Genomic DNA, 12764 nt, shown 5'->3' on the forward strand with positions numbered 1-12764 from the left:
AAAGACACAACTGGGTATGAGAACTGGACTTCTGACCCTTTCAGCAAAGTACACTTCTGAATGTGTTGATACTCTGCAAGTAAGAAGGACTGCTCTGCTGCTACAAGGACTGCTACTCTGCTGGACTGCTGCTCGGGAAGAACTGCTTCCTTATTGTGCAGACCTGCTGCGTTCTTTGCCCAGAGAGAAGGACTCGACCCACAAAACTTGATCCCAGAACCACAGTGACTTCAAGGGCTAGTTGGCTTGCCACCTGTTTTCTGAATTCTCAGGCACACAAATGACTATGAACTTGTCATCTAGAGCAGCGGGTTCCTACCAACTGTGAGTCTGGCCCTCCCAAGCAGTGCCATCCAGTCCTCAGCCCTTGGAAGTGGGTATAAAGTTCTGTTACAGGTAAAATCAATTCATCAATTCTGTTGCGCTGCTCGGAATTGGCGCATCTCCATCGATACAACGCATTGCTGCTGCTGTGAGAATTAGGAACATTCCATCATTGGCTGCATGGCAAATCCCCTCCATTTCCAATGCATCTCCTGCTTTGTGCGGCTTGGACACAACACATTGCCTTTATCCCAAGGGTCTCCTGCTCTGCTCCTCAAATTCTCTTTGACCTCGATGCAAACAAGGCAGTGCTTCAGCGGGCCAAGGCTGGTCCCTGTATTCGACCTGTGCTCTATCATGGTTGGCCTGACTTTTCAGATTTGACCTGGAAATGTTGGCATCCATTTTGGGCCCAGCTTCAAAAAAATGGAAAAAAAGAAAAGGGGACAGGGTAGGAATAACCTAACCCCATAGTATTGATCTAGGGGGGTCTCTAGCACCCCACCAGGGCAAAAAAAGCATATAAAAAAAAAATCATGGCTAAATCAGCAAATATTCATGCATTTCGTTGAGCCATCTCCCGAATTTTCCCTTTTAATTTTGGCTGTGGGTGAGCCAGGTCCTGTGGCATACTTATTTATTTATTAAGGGAATGCATGGGTCCCCCATCCTAGGGCTGTTAAAATCCCCAGGGACCACCTATGATAGCTCCTGCCAAGCAAACATTACTCCACTCCCAGAAAGCAGGAGCGTTAAAACTACTCTCGCTTGATGGGAGTGGAGGTTTTTATCTCTTTCCCTGCCAGCTGTCATGCGGGCAGTGTAAGACATGAAAAGATTGCTCCCTCATGCAAGGAACTGCATTTTTTTTGCAGCTTCCTTTGTATGGGAGCAATGTTGGCTCCTCCAGGAGTCGGGGACCGTGGGGGCCTTGAGGCTCCCTTCGCGAACTCCGAATCATTCTAACTTCTTGCACATGGCCAAGGCAAAACAAGTATGTTTCATCTGCATTTCCACCGTGAACAGTTACATGTAATCCTTGATGGAGGTGTTTGCATCCTTGCTTTTTTTAGGGCAATATCTCATGTAGTGTCTCTGAAGAGTGAGTTCTTTCTTGTCACCTGCTTCTGTGACCAGAGATCATGTTCTAAACTTTTAAAAACTTCAAGCATGTAAACTTGCCTAGAAACCCGCCTTTTTGGCACCGCTCCATATACATTGCTGATATACAACATCTTCCCTCCATCTTCTCTCCATTTTCCTTGGAAGCTGGAGAACTTACTAAAAAGCCCTCCCAAGAATGTTTCCCAGTGATTTTGGGGACACATTTTTTTTTTAATTCTTTTTACTAAACAAAGCTCAACATGCATTGTATACATCAGACTTCACAGGATTTCGTAGAAAGACATAATTCTTCTTAACATTACTTAACATTATGTTAAATACAAATTGCATAAGACCATTCTGACATCTTCCCACTGTTGGTGTTCCTACCTCTCCCCACCTACCCCCCCATGGGCTCTTCACCTCTTCTCACTCCCCATATTCTCTAAAGGACGACCATCGCAACCATATTTCCTGGGACAGCCCCGACTCTGATAGACCACATTCTCTGCTCCCAGGCACCAATCCAGATTACCTCTGCCACTCAAGAACCCCAGGAGCCTCGACCACCCCTGCGTCTCGCTATATTTAATTTTACCACTCCCGCCTCCACATTCAACCAGATTTTCATATGCTTAGGCCATGATTCTTCCACCGAGATATGCAGCAGGGCCCATCTAGGTTCTAGTGGAATTTGTATAGCCATCACTTGTGACATAATTTGTAGGATTCTCTTCCAAAACACCTGTATCTGAGGACACTCCCATAGGATATGAAAGAAGGACCCAGTCATACCACAGCCCCTCACACAGAGCTCATTGGCACACCACCCCAGCTTATGGAAGAGTGTCCTTGAGTAGTACGCCCTGTGAAGGACTCCCAGCTGTATCAACCGGAATCACGCCCCAATAGCAATCTCCCTGGGGCTCTGAATAGCCTCTGCCTAGTCATCATCCTCAATCAGGCCTATGTTCCCTTCCCACACTGCTCAAAGGTGCAATAGAATATCAGGTAAGTTATGAAGTAATTTTGCATAGATTAATGTTATGGCTTTAATTGACATGGGGTCCAGTAATAGTCTATATTCCAAGGGTGTCGACTCTGGGAGCTGCTCTCCCTCCGGTACATGACTCCTCAGAGCATGTTTCAGCTGCATATATTGGAACTGTTCAGAACTAGCTAATTCGTACTCTCTCTCTAGATCCGTAAAGGCCACCTTCATCCCCTTTCTCCAGACATCTCCCAGATACTCAATTCCAATTAGTCTCCACTGCTTCAACCCTGGCAACCCTCCCATGTCATGCAGCGCAGTGCTGTTCCATAGCAGCGTTCGATTGGTCAGTTTGTTGTCCCAGCCGAGAAGCCTTCTAACCTCTGTCCAAACTCTGATCACTGTCTGAGTATGTTGTGGTATCCGCATAATAAAGGAGAGACAGGTACCCACCACTCCCCATAGCCTCTGTATCCACCCGATATGTTGGGTCAACCTGTTCCGCAAAAACCCATTCATTGATTATACTTAAGTGAGCTGCCCAATAATATAAGCGTATGTGTGATATAGCCAATCCTCCTTCATATACTTGCACTGGAGGTTAGGCAAGGAAATACGGTACACCGACCGCCCCATAGGAGCAAAGTTCCCCATTTATTTGCCTGAACAACTACGGCGGCACCAGATAGTGAGCATTTTGCAGGATGTATGGCGGGCACAAGAGGGTCATCAATCTTAAAGAGGACCGACCGGCCAATCAGAGACACCGGCAGTTTCTGCCAATGCTCCACAGCTGTATGTAGGAGTTCCAGCTGGTGGTATAAATTTTCCAGCAAGAAAACATCAACCGCTCTGGTAAAGTATATACCCAAGCCCTTGAAGCCCTCGCAAACTATCTGGGCTTTACTCCTCGCTGGAAGGGGAGGGTCATTCTTCGCCAGGGGAAAGATCAAAGACTTTTCCCAGTTAATTTCATATCCTGAATAAGAACCAAAAATCTGGAAAATATGTAGTAATCTATCTATCGTGGTGCATGGGCTGGTTACATACATCAGGATGTCGTCCGCATAGAGTGATATACGCTCCTTCCTTTTCTCCCGCACTCCCTATGCCTGTCACCACGGGGTCATGCCTAACCCCAGTTGCCAGCGGCTCCAGCGCTAAAGTCAAGAGCAGTGGGAAGAGGGGGCAACCCTGCCTCATACCCCTACGTAGTGCAAAGGGGTAGGAGATTATGCCGTTGAACCACACCCGTGGCAGTAGGGCCCGATAGAGCAGCCTAATCCATGCACAAAAGGAGGTTCCAAACCCAATCCTGGACAGGACCACAAAGAGATATGACCATTCAGAACTATCAAATGCCTTACGGGCATCGATGGAAAGTAGAACCGTGTCCTCATGGTCCGACGCCTCTGTCATATGCAGGACTCTGTACAGTCTCCTCAGATTAAGCCTGGTGCCTATGTGGTATAAAACCCATTTAGTGTGGGTGGACCAGGGACGTTATGACCTTATGTATCCTGTTAGCTAGGACTTTTGCGAGCACTTTAACCTCAAGGTTCAAAAGGGAGATGGGCAATGCTCTAAGTTGTTGAATTATTGGGGGGATATAGGGAGTACCTTAAAGGTAATCTTTAATGTCAACTTAGTTTTAAACCTAGCAATAGTGGTGTTTGGGGTTCGGGAACAGGGTACAAACTACCAGAAATTATCAGTACAGCAGGAATATTTGTTGTTTATATTAATCCTTCTAGCTAGGCGAGAAATTTGTCGTAAATGGATTGATCCTCTTCCTCCTCGTGTGTTGGACTGGCAAACATCTGTAAATTGAATTTGTACAATGGAACAACGGGGTCCCCTGTCTAGAAAAGACAACTTTTGGTTGTATTGGGAAATGTGTATCAATAATATATTATTTTATGCTGTATAGGTTCTTTTGTTTTGTCTCATCCTCTTAAATTTTTGAATTCTTAAAGTCCAATGATTAGATCTCCCCCCCACCCTTTTGGGTGCTGCTTTGGCTATGATCAGGTTCTAGAAAGTAACAATTCTTGATCGATGACATACGTTCGGGAAAAGTATAATTAGTAGAACAGGTGGGATGGCTTAACTGAGGTATGGATTATATACCTGGAGGCACGTTGTCGCCTGCCGTGCCTGTGCTTTTCCCCCTTAACCAAAGCAGGGGTGATGAAATGAGGACAAAAAAATATATATATATATAAAAAAAATTTTAAAAAAGGAGATGGGCCGATATGAACTACAAGACTCTGGGTTTTTGCTCGATTTCAGAAGCACCACTATTCTGGCTGGACGCTGGTCCTCTGGTAGAGCCCCTCCCTCCTCCTCTCCCTAAACATTGCCCCCATATGTTCCGCTACTTCTTTCACCATGCATTTTTACAGTTCTACAGGTAGACCGTAGGGCCCAGTTGCTTTCCCCCCTTAAGGAGCCCTAATAGCATCTCCGACCTCCTCCACTGTCAGATCGAGTTCTAATTCCTCCCTGGCGCTCCCAGAAAGTGTTGCAGATGGGACATCTTTTAACAAGTCTGCACACTCTTCCTCTATGTATGCGGACTGGGACACATAGAGGCGTTTATAGTATGTGGCCAAGATCTCAGCTATGGCCTCCCCGGCTACATGACTTCTCCCCTCATGATCTCTCAATGACTTCACCAAACTTCTCTCCCTGTCCCTCTGTTTCAGCCAGGCTATGAGTTTATTCACCTTGTCTCCTGCATCATAGAGGTGATGCTGCACGGCTAGTGGATAGGCCCTTGCTGTATTTTCAGTCAAATTTCATAACTCTCATTGCTTCACTTAGATTTTTCTCCCTTTCAAAACCTCTGCTTCCAAGGCTGCTATTCCTTTTTTCTAGTATGGTACATCTTTTCCTTTTTTTATACCCCAATCAATGCTTGAGCATGACCCCGAAGGACTGCCTTGAATGCTTCCCATAGATCGATCTGCGCCTCCACCGTTCCTACATTCTCCTTGAAATATTGTGCTGCCCTTGCCTTTTCCCTCATCCTATCCCAAAAGGACCCGTCTTTAAAATGCCATGAATCTATCTTGTGGGGTAGGGCTGACCCCGGTCCCGTGCCAATCAATCGAACCACCACTGGGGAGTGGTCCGATATGCCTCGTGGTAGATGATCCACCTCACTGAACTGTGTTACCTGTGTAGATTGGGTGAAGATGTAATCGAGTCAGGAATAACTATTCTGTGCATTTGAAAATTGTCTATCTCTTGGGTGAAATATGCCGCCACAAGTCTACCACACCCATTGCATCTGTAAACGGTCTTAATGGTCCCCTGTCAGGCCCCCCATCACTGCTGGTTAGTCGATCCCATTGTGGGTCCATTTCGTCATTCATGTCCCCTCCCATCACCAATATTCCCACAGGGAATGCCAGCAACACTTCAGCTAGTTCCTTAAAGGTTTCTTCATGCAATTTTGGTGGGACGTACACCCAGCGTAGGTTGATTGTTCATCCTCCAAATGTTCCAGATTTTGCTACAAACCTCCGTTACCGTCCAGGTCGCCCCAGGGATATAAGGGGCTGTCGACTTTACCATGATCCCTACCCCTCTTGAGTTGGCAGTGAAACCAGAGTGCGCCCGCAAGCAGTATCTCATCCTGTCAAGTTCCTTGTACCTGTTACACTTCAGATGGGTTTCTTGAGGTAGGACAAAGTCAGGTGAATGTCTGCAAAGGTATTGGAGGGCTATTGTGTGCTTGATCTTATTCCCAAGGCCATTCACATTCCAGGTCATTATTTTTAGCTCCACATTGTATTTAGACATATTCGTTTAGTTATCATTAATGCAATGTATGGTCGCCACCCCAACGTGCCCACCTGTACCTCTTCCTTGTATGTATCCCCTACCTTCTGTGTCACCAAATATCTGCATTGTGAGCTTGTGAACAACTTTCTAACTGCTGAAGCCAACTTTCCCTTCCCCACCACCCCTCTCCCTGCTACCCTGCATAGTAGGCATAAGGTAGCCCACCCCACCAACTCACAGAGTGCCTGTTGCCCCTTCTGTAACATCTAACTAATGTAGGGTTGACTGGCTTCACCAATCAAGTTAACACACTTCCAGAAACCCCCTTCTCTGACCCATAACAGTTAACAGTGCACATCAGGCAGGATTGTACAGTAGACAAAAGGAAGAAGGTAATGCTGAGTAGCATTCTCTTTGTCACCAAATTCCCATGTCGGTGTTCTTTTACCATCCTTTAAACTCAGTATATTGGCAGTGTTTGGCCCTGCGCCTTACAGTGTTCCATTGTGTGTGCTCCATAATTTATGAGGCCTCCTATACGTGAATGCCTCCGTGCTGGCCTGGGTCCCCTCCCGGGTCAGCCCCATCACCAACAGCTGTCCCGGGGGTCCACTGTCTTCAACTGCTCCTCTGTTCCACTGGGGCCCCTTGGGGGCTCTCCTTCCAGTGGTACACCAACCTTCCAGCCACTCCCAGGCCTCAGCCGGTGTATTGAATAGCCAGGATCTTTCCTCCGACACGACCCGCAACTGGGCAGGGAAGATCATCATGTACTTAATGTTTTTGCTGCACAAGCTCTTTTTGACTTCATGAAAGCTCCGGCGTTTCCGTTGCACCTGAAGCGTGAAATCCGGGAAGAAATGAATCATTGCATTCTCGTATTTTATGTCCCTACAGGAGCGGGCTGCTTGAAGGATAGCATTTCTGTCTCTAAAACAGAACATCTTGCAATGATAGTTCTCGGTGGTGCCCCGGTTCTGGTAGTGGCCCCGGTGCCCTGTGCCCCCGCTCGATGGAAAAGAACTTCGATAACTGCTTCGGGCGGAGGGTATTAGTGATTAGTTCTTCCAGATATAGGTCAAAGCTTGGCACTGGATTTCACCTTGTCTCTAACGTGCCACTTTATTCCAGGTGACACCCTCTTCTGCCCCCTCAAACAATCTGGCACCCACCTCTAAGCGCCTCAGTGCAGCTCTTCTTGTCCCTTATGTCAGTGTGGGGGAGGGATGGGGTATTTTTTTTTTTTAGCCATGGGCCTGGGCCTCAATCTCTGTTCTGAAGCCACCTTCTTGTCTTCTTTGCAGCCGTTCCGCACTACCTTGCAAAACTCCTAGGCCACCTCCTCACCTCTGACCAGGCCTTCGTCCACTTCGTCGTCAAGTACACTCTCAGGGCCCATGCAGTGCTCCAAACAATCCTCTGTACACTCTCCTGGAGGGGGGCCGGGGAAGACCGCCACCAGTCTCCCACTCCCAGGTCAGCTTGCGACCCGCTGCAGTCAATATCTCGACCACCACCTCACTTCCTCTCAGGTCCCAGTTCTTCGCACCTCTCGTTGGTCCTCTTCACCTCTAATTGGGGGTTCCTCGGCAAGGCCGCTCATCTCTGAACTGTCCCGGAGCCACACTCTCGCTCCTGGCCACATACTTCCACCCCAGGTAGTCAAATCAGCTTCCCTCCTTCTCGGCCCGGTCCGCTGCCAGCACGGCCCACTAACAGCTCACGGGCCCGATTTTGTTTGCCGGTGTGCTATCACCTAGGGATCACGACTGTCCGACTCCACTCCACTTCTTGCCTTCAGAGTGCCTCCGGTGGGGGGCTTGCTGCTCACTCCTTTTGTTCCACGCCACCCTACACCTTCCAGGTGGGAATGCTTGCCCAGATATGCTCGGATAAATGTCAGATGATGGGGGAATTGTTCTTTAGTTACGGGAGCTCCTTCAGTGTGCTGCCATCTTGGCAAACGCCAAGCCGCCCCCTGAGACACATGTTTGTTGCTTAGGAATATGATTATATCTCCACCAAACAAAAAGTGTTTAATGAGTGCTGTGGGTAGGCCATTTGTGGCGCAGGTTTGGATGGTTATAAGGGGTTGGCTCTAGGCCCTGTGGCAAAACTCTAACACGCACAGCCAAAGGCCGAGCGTGGCAAGGGGTTGAGTAATTATAGGGGGTTGGCCACAAGCCCTGCGGCCAACCACACCAGGCACGGCTGAAGGCCATGAATGGTGGTGGATGGATTAAGGTAAAGTTATTACAATTATTTTATGTCAGAAAAACATAGAAATTCACTTAAAAAAATAAAGGTTACAGGGATATTTAGGTAGGCTCACATTTCAAACATACTTAAGTCAAAATTTGTAAAACTATAACTCCTTCCCTACGGGAATTATAACTTTTGCGTCCTCACCATGCGCACTGCTAATTACCACAGATAGTACATCACTCTTGACATTTTTATGACATCATTGATAATATCACTGTAACATTTGCAGTAAAATTACTGATAAGAAAACTGACCATGGTGAGTAATAGTTACCTAAGGGCACGAGTTATAATTTCTTGAAATAACTACATATGTGTGTGTGTGTGTGTGTATATACATTTATATATATTTTTTCACTAAAAAACAAAGGTTACAGGGATGTCATAGTTAGGAAATAGAATTAAAAAAATAGAAATTCACTTAAAAAGCTAAAGGTTACAGGGTTGTTATAGTTAATACCCACCACTTCCCCGGAGCTACCTAATTAACATTTTTGGGGGAGCAACGCAAACCCCCCTTGGGCCCCAGGGACCACCACCTCTCAGGGACAACTTAAAAAAATGTAAAGGAGGCTGTAGGGACCCACCGGGCACTGTGGACCACCACCTCCCTGAGCCTACAAAATGAAAGAACTTAGGGGGGGACGCTCAGACTTCCCTGGTTCTTGGAGACCACCATCTCCCCAGGACAACATTAAATAAATATATAAGGGGCCACATGGGCCGCCTGGGCCCTGGGAACCACCACCTCCATGGGGCTAGTATTAAATTATTTATAGGAGGTCACAAGGACCCTCCCCCGGTACCGGGGACCACCGCCTCCCCAGAGCCAAGTACTTTTTAAAAAAAAGGTCGTGGCCCCTCTCCCTATGCTGATTTACACCCCAAGAACCCCATACCCTGGGGCCTGGCCACATGTTCCTGGGTGTCCAGTGCACCAAGTATAAAGGTGTGAGATCCCCACTGTCCTAGCCGGCTCCTGTCTCCAGTGGGAGCTGACATTGCTCCTGCATACAGGAAGCGCTGCAAATAACATGTTAGCAGGCAAGAAAATAGATGAAAACATAGCTGTCAGCAACCACAAGTATTTTTAAAGCTCCCATTTGCTGAATGCAGAGTGTCTGCTTTTGCTCGGTGGAAGCTGTCAGCTCTCGTCAAGCCAAAGTAAACAGCTACCTCCAGAGGGTGAGCACCTTGGGAGGTGGCAGGAGTCTGCCCTGGGGATTGGCTGTCTTCAGGGCTTGAGGGGTCCACTGGAACCCCTGTTAAGTTTGTATTATGTTGCCCCAAAAAAGTGGCCAGGACACGTTGCACCAGTATACTTTTTACACATAGCCCTGGGAAGATGGTGGCCCTATGAGCCCGGGGTGTCTGCAGGACCCCCAAATCATTTTTTAATTTGTTGCTCTTGGGAGATGGTGGTCCCTGGAGCATTTTGTTTACATGTAGCCCCGGGGAGGTGGTGGCCTCCATGGCATGAGTGGCATTGCGGCTCCCCTGCATAGTTATTCAGCATAGTCCCGGGAGGTGGTGGTCCCCGGGGCTTCTAAAAGCCCTAGGAGGAGAGCACCATGCGCCCCCACCTCCTAATTGTTGTCCATATTACCCTACCTTTGGGGCAATATAATTGAGAAATGCAGAAGCCACTTTTTTTCTTAAAAATCTCTGCAAAATCTGCAAATGCAGCTGTGAATTTCACCAAGATTAAAAAAAAAAAAAAAATTTAAACCCTTGTGGAGTCGCGGGGGGACCTCTGAAGGGTATATATACCCTGCCCCCTTTTCTTAAGATATTGTTTGGGGCCTCAGCTGAAGCCAAGTGTCAAAATGGCATCCAACACTTCATGTTGGAAGTGTTGACAGTCAATCAGATCTCAACAGGAGATCTTCTTGGATCAGTGGCCCTAGGTATACATATTGATTTTGCCTGTAATATCTCAAGAACTATTGAAAAGCATGATCTTTGGACCAAAAGATACCTTTTTGCCTAATTTGGTGTAATTCCATCCAGTGGTTTGGGCTGCAGGAGTCTAAATAGTCTATGGGAATTGATATGGGAAACACACTTTTTTTTTTACCTCCCCTTTTTCTCAGACCCCCGCTTGACAGATCATTCCAAAACTTTTCATGCGCAACAAGACCCTAGAGGGCACATTTTTGAGAATATTTTGTGAAGATTCGTCAAACGGTGCTAAAGATATAGGGGGTCATTCCAATATTGGCGGGCGGCAGGCGCCGCCCGCCAAGCGGAAACCGCCAAAAGCCCGCGGAGGCCATTCTGGCTTTCCCGCTGGGCCGGCGGGCGCCCGCCAAGGGAGCACCCGCCGGCCCAGCGGGAAAGGCCCTGCAACTCAGAAGCCGGCTCCGAATGGAGCCGGCGGTGTTGCAGGGGTGCGACGGGTGCAGTTGCACCCGTCGCGATTTTCACTGTCTGCTAAGCAGACAGTGAAAATCATGCTGGGGCCCTGTTAGGGGGCCCCTGCACTGCCCATGCCAGTGGCATGGGCAGTTCAGGGGCCCCCAGGGGCCCCACGACACCGGTTCCCGCCATCCTGTTCCTGGCGGTAAAAACCGCCAGAAACAGGGTGGCGGGAAGGGGGTCGGAATCTCCATGGCGGCGCTGCTTGCAGCGCCACCATGGAGATTCAGCCCAGACAGGGGAAATCCGTCGGGAAACCGCCGGATCCCCTTTTCTGACCGCGGCTTTACCGCCGCGGTCAGAATGGGCAGGGAAGCACCGCCAGCCTGTTGGCGGTGCTTCCGTGGTCATCCACCCTGGCGGTCGATGACCGCCAGGGTTGGAATGACCCCCATAGTCAAGTAAAAAAATGTTTTTTCTATAGAAACTAGGTCCTAACTATAACTACTGACTGGCAACCACCAGTAGGCAATATCTGTATACACATATACTTACAAACATGCAGATGACATATATATGCATATGTACATATATACTCACACACACACATATATATATTTATATATATAGATTTATAGATATATATATTTATAACTATATATGTATATATATATATGTGTGTGTGTGTGTATGTATGTATATATATGTATATATATAATCTAAATATAGGTATATACATATATATATTATATCTAATATATATATTAGATACATTCACTTAAAAAAAATCAAAGGTTACATGGACATTATACCTATGTTCTGAATATACTTTCAGAAAACTGGAGAAATTCAGCAGGTATAGTTACAATTATTTCAAGTAAGTATAACTTGTGGCTAAGGTGGCTATAACTCCCACCGCCGCCATGCAGTTTTTCTTCAATAATTTACCTGCTAATTTTTCATTGATATTTTGATTGATGTGATAAACGTTGTTATAAGTGTTGTAATATCTGGGGTCATTAGCACTGTGTGACCTCAAGCTAGTTTCTGTGGCCGACCCCCCTAACCACACCGTAACCACCCATCCCCCAACTGTGCACAGGCTTTGAATGTGTGCCATGGGAGTAAACCACAGGGCCTGTCTCTCCGGGTGTGAAAGGGTGTCTCTGGGTATGAAAGCAGGTGTGATAGTGTCTGGATGTGAGAGTGTGTGTGAGAGGGTGTATATGGATGTAAAGGTGGGTGTGAGAGTGTCTGTATGAGGGTGTCTCTAGGTGTGACAGTGGGTGTGACAGTGTCTCTGTGAGTGGGTATGTGAGTGTCTGTGTGAGTGTGAATGAACGTGTGAGAGTCAGAGTGGGTCTGTGAGTGAGTGTGTGAATGTCTGAGTGAGTCTCTGAGAGGGTGCATGAGTGTCTAAATGGGACTGTGATTGGGTATGTGAGTCTGAGTGGTTCTGTCAATGGGTGTGTGAGTGTATGAGTAGGTCTGTGAGTGGGTGTATGAGTCTCTAAGTGAGTCTGTAAATGGGTGTGTGATTCTTTAGGTCTGGGAGTGGCTGCTTGAGTATGTAAGTGGTTCTGTGAGAGGGTGCATGAGTGCCTGAGTGGGACTGTGAGTGAGTGCATTCATGTCTGAGTGAGTTTCTGAATGCATCTGTGAGTGAGTGTGTGAGTGTCTGTGTAGGTGTAGGTGTGTCAGTAGTTGTATGAGTGACTCTGGCTCAAAGGAAGCTCACCTGCCCTTTTATTCAACAAGAGTCCACAGCTTTGCATGAAATATCTTCCCAGTTGGAGTTCTTTCCGCCTCCTTCAGTAAATATCTAGTACAGCTGCGTAATGGAGCACTTGGAAATGTCAACAGTGACCTTGTGTGCATTTGGCAATGTGATTGTTCCTCGAGCATCCTTGTCCTGAATTCTGTGATTACAT

The sequence above is a fragment of the Pleurodeles waltl genome, chromosome 2_1 (genome assembly GCF_031143425.1).
Source record: "Pleurodeles waltl isolate 20211129_DDA chromosome 2_1, aPleWal1.hap1.20221129, whole genome shotgun sequence".
NCBI lineage: Eukaryota > Metazoa > Chordata > Amphibia > Caudata > Salamandridae > Pleurodeles > Pleurodeles waltl.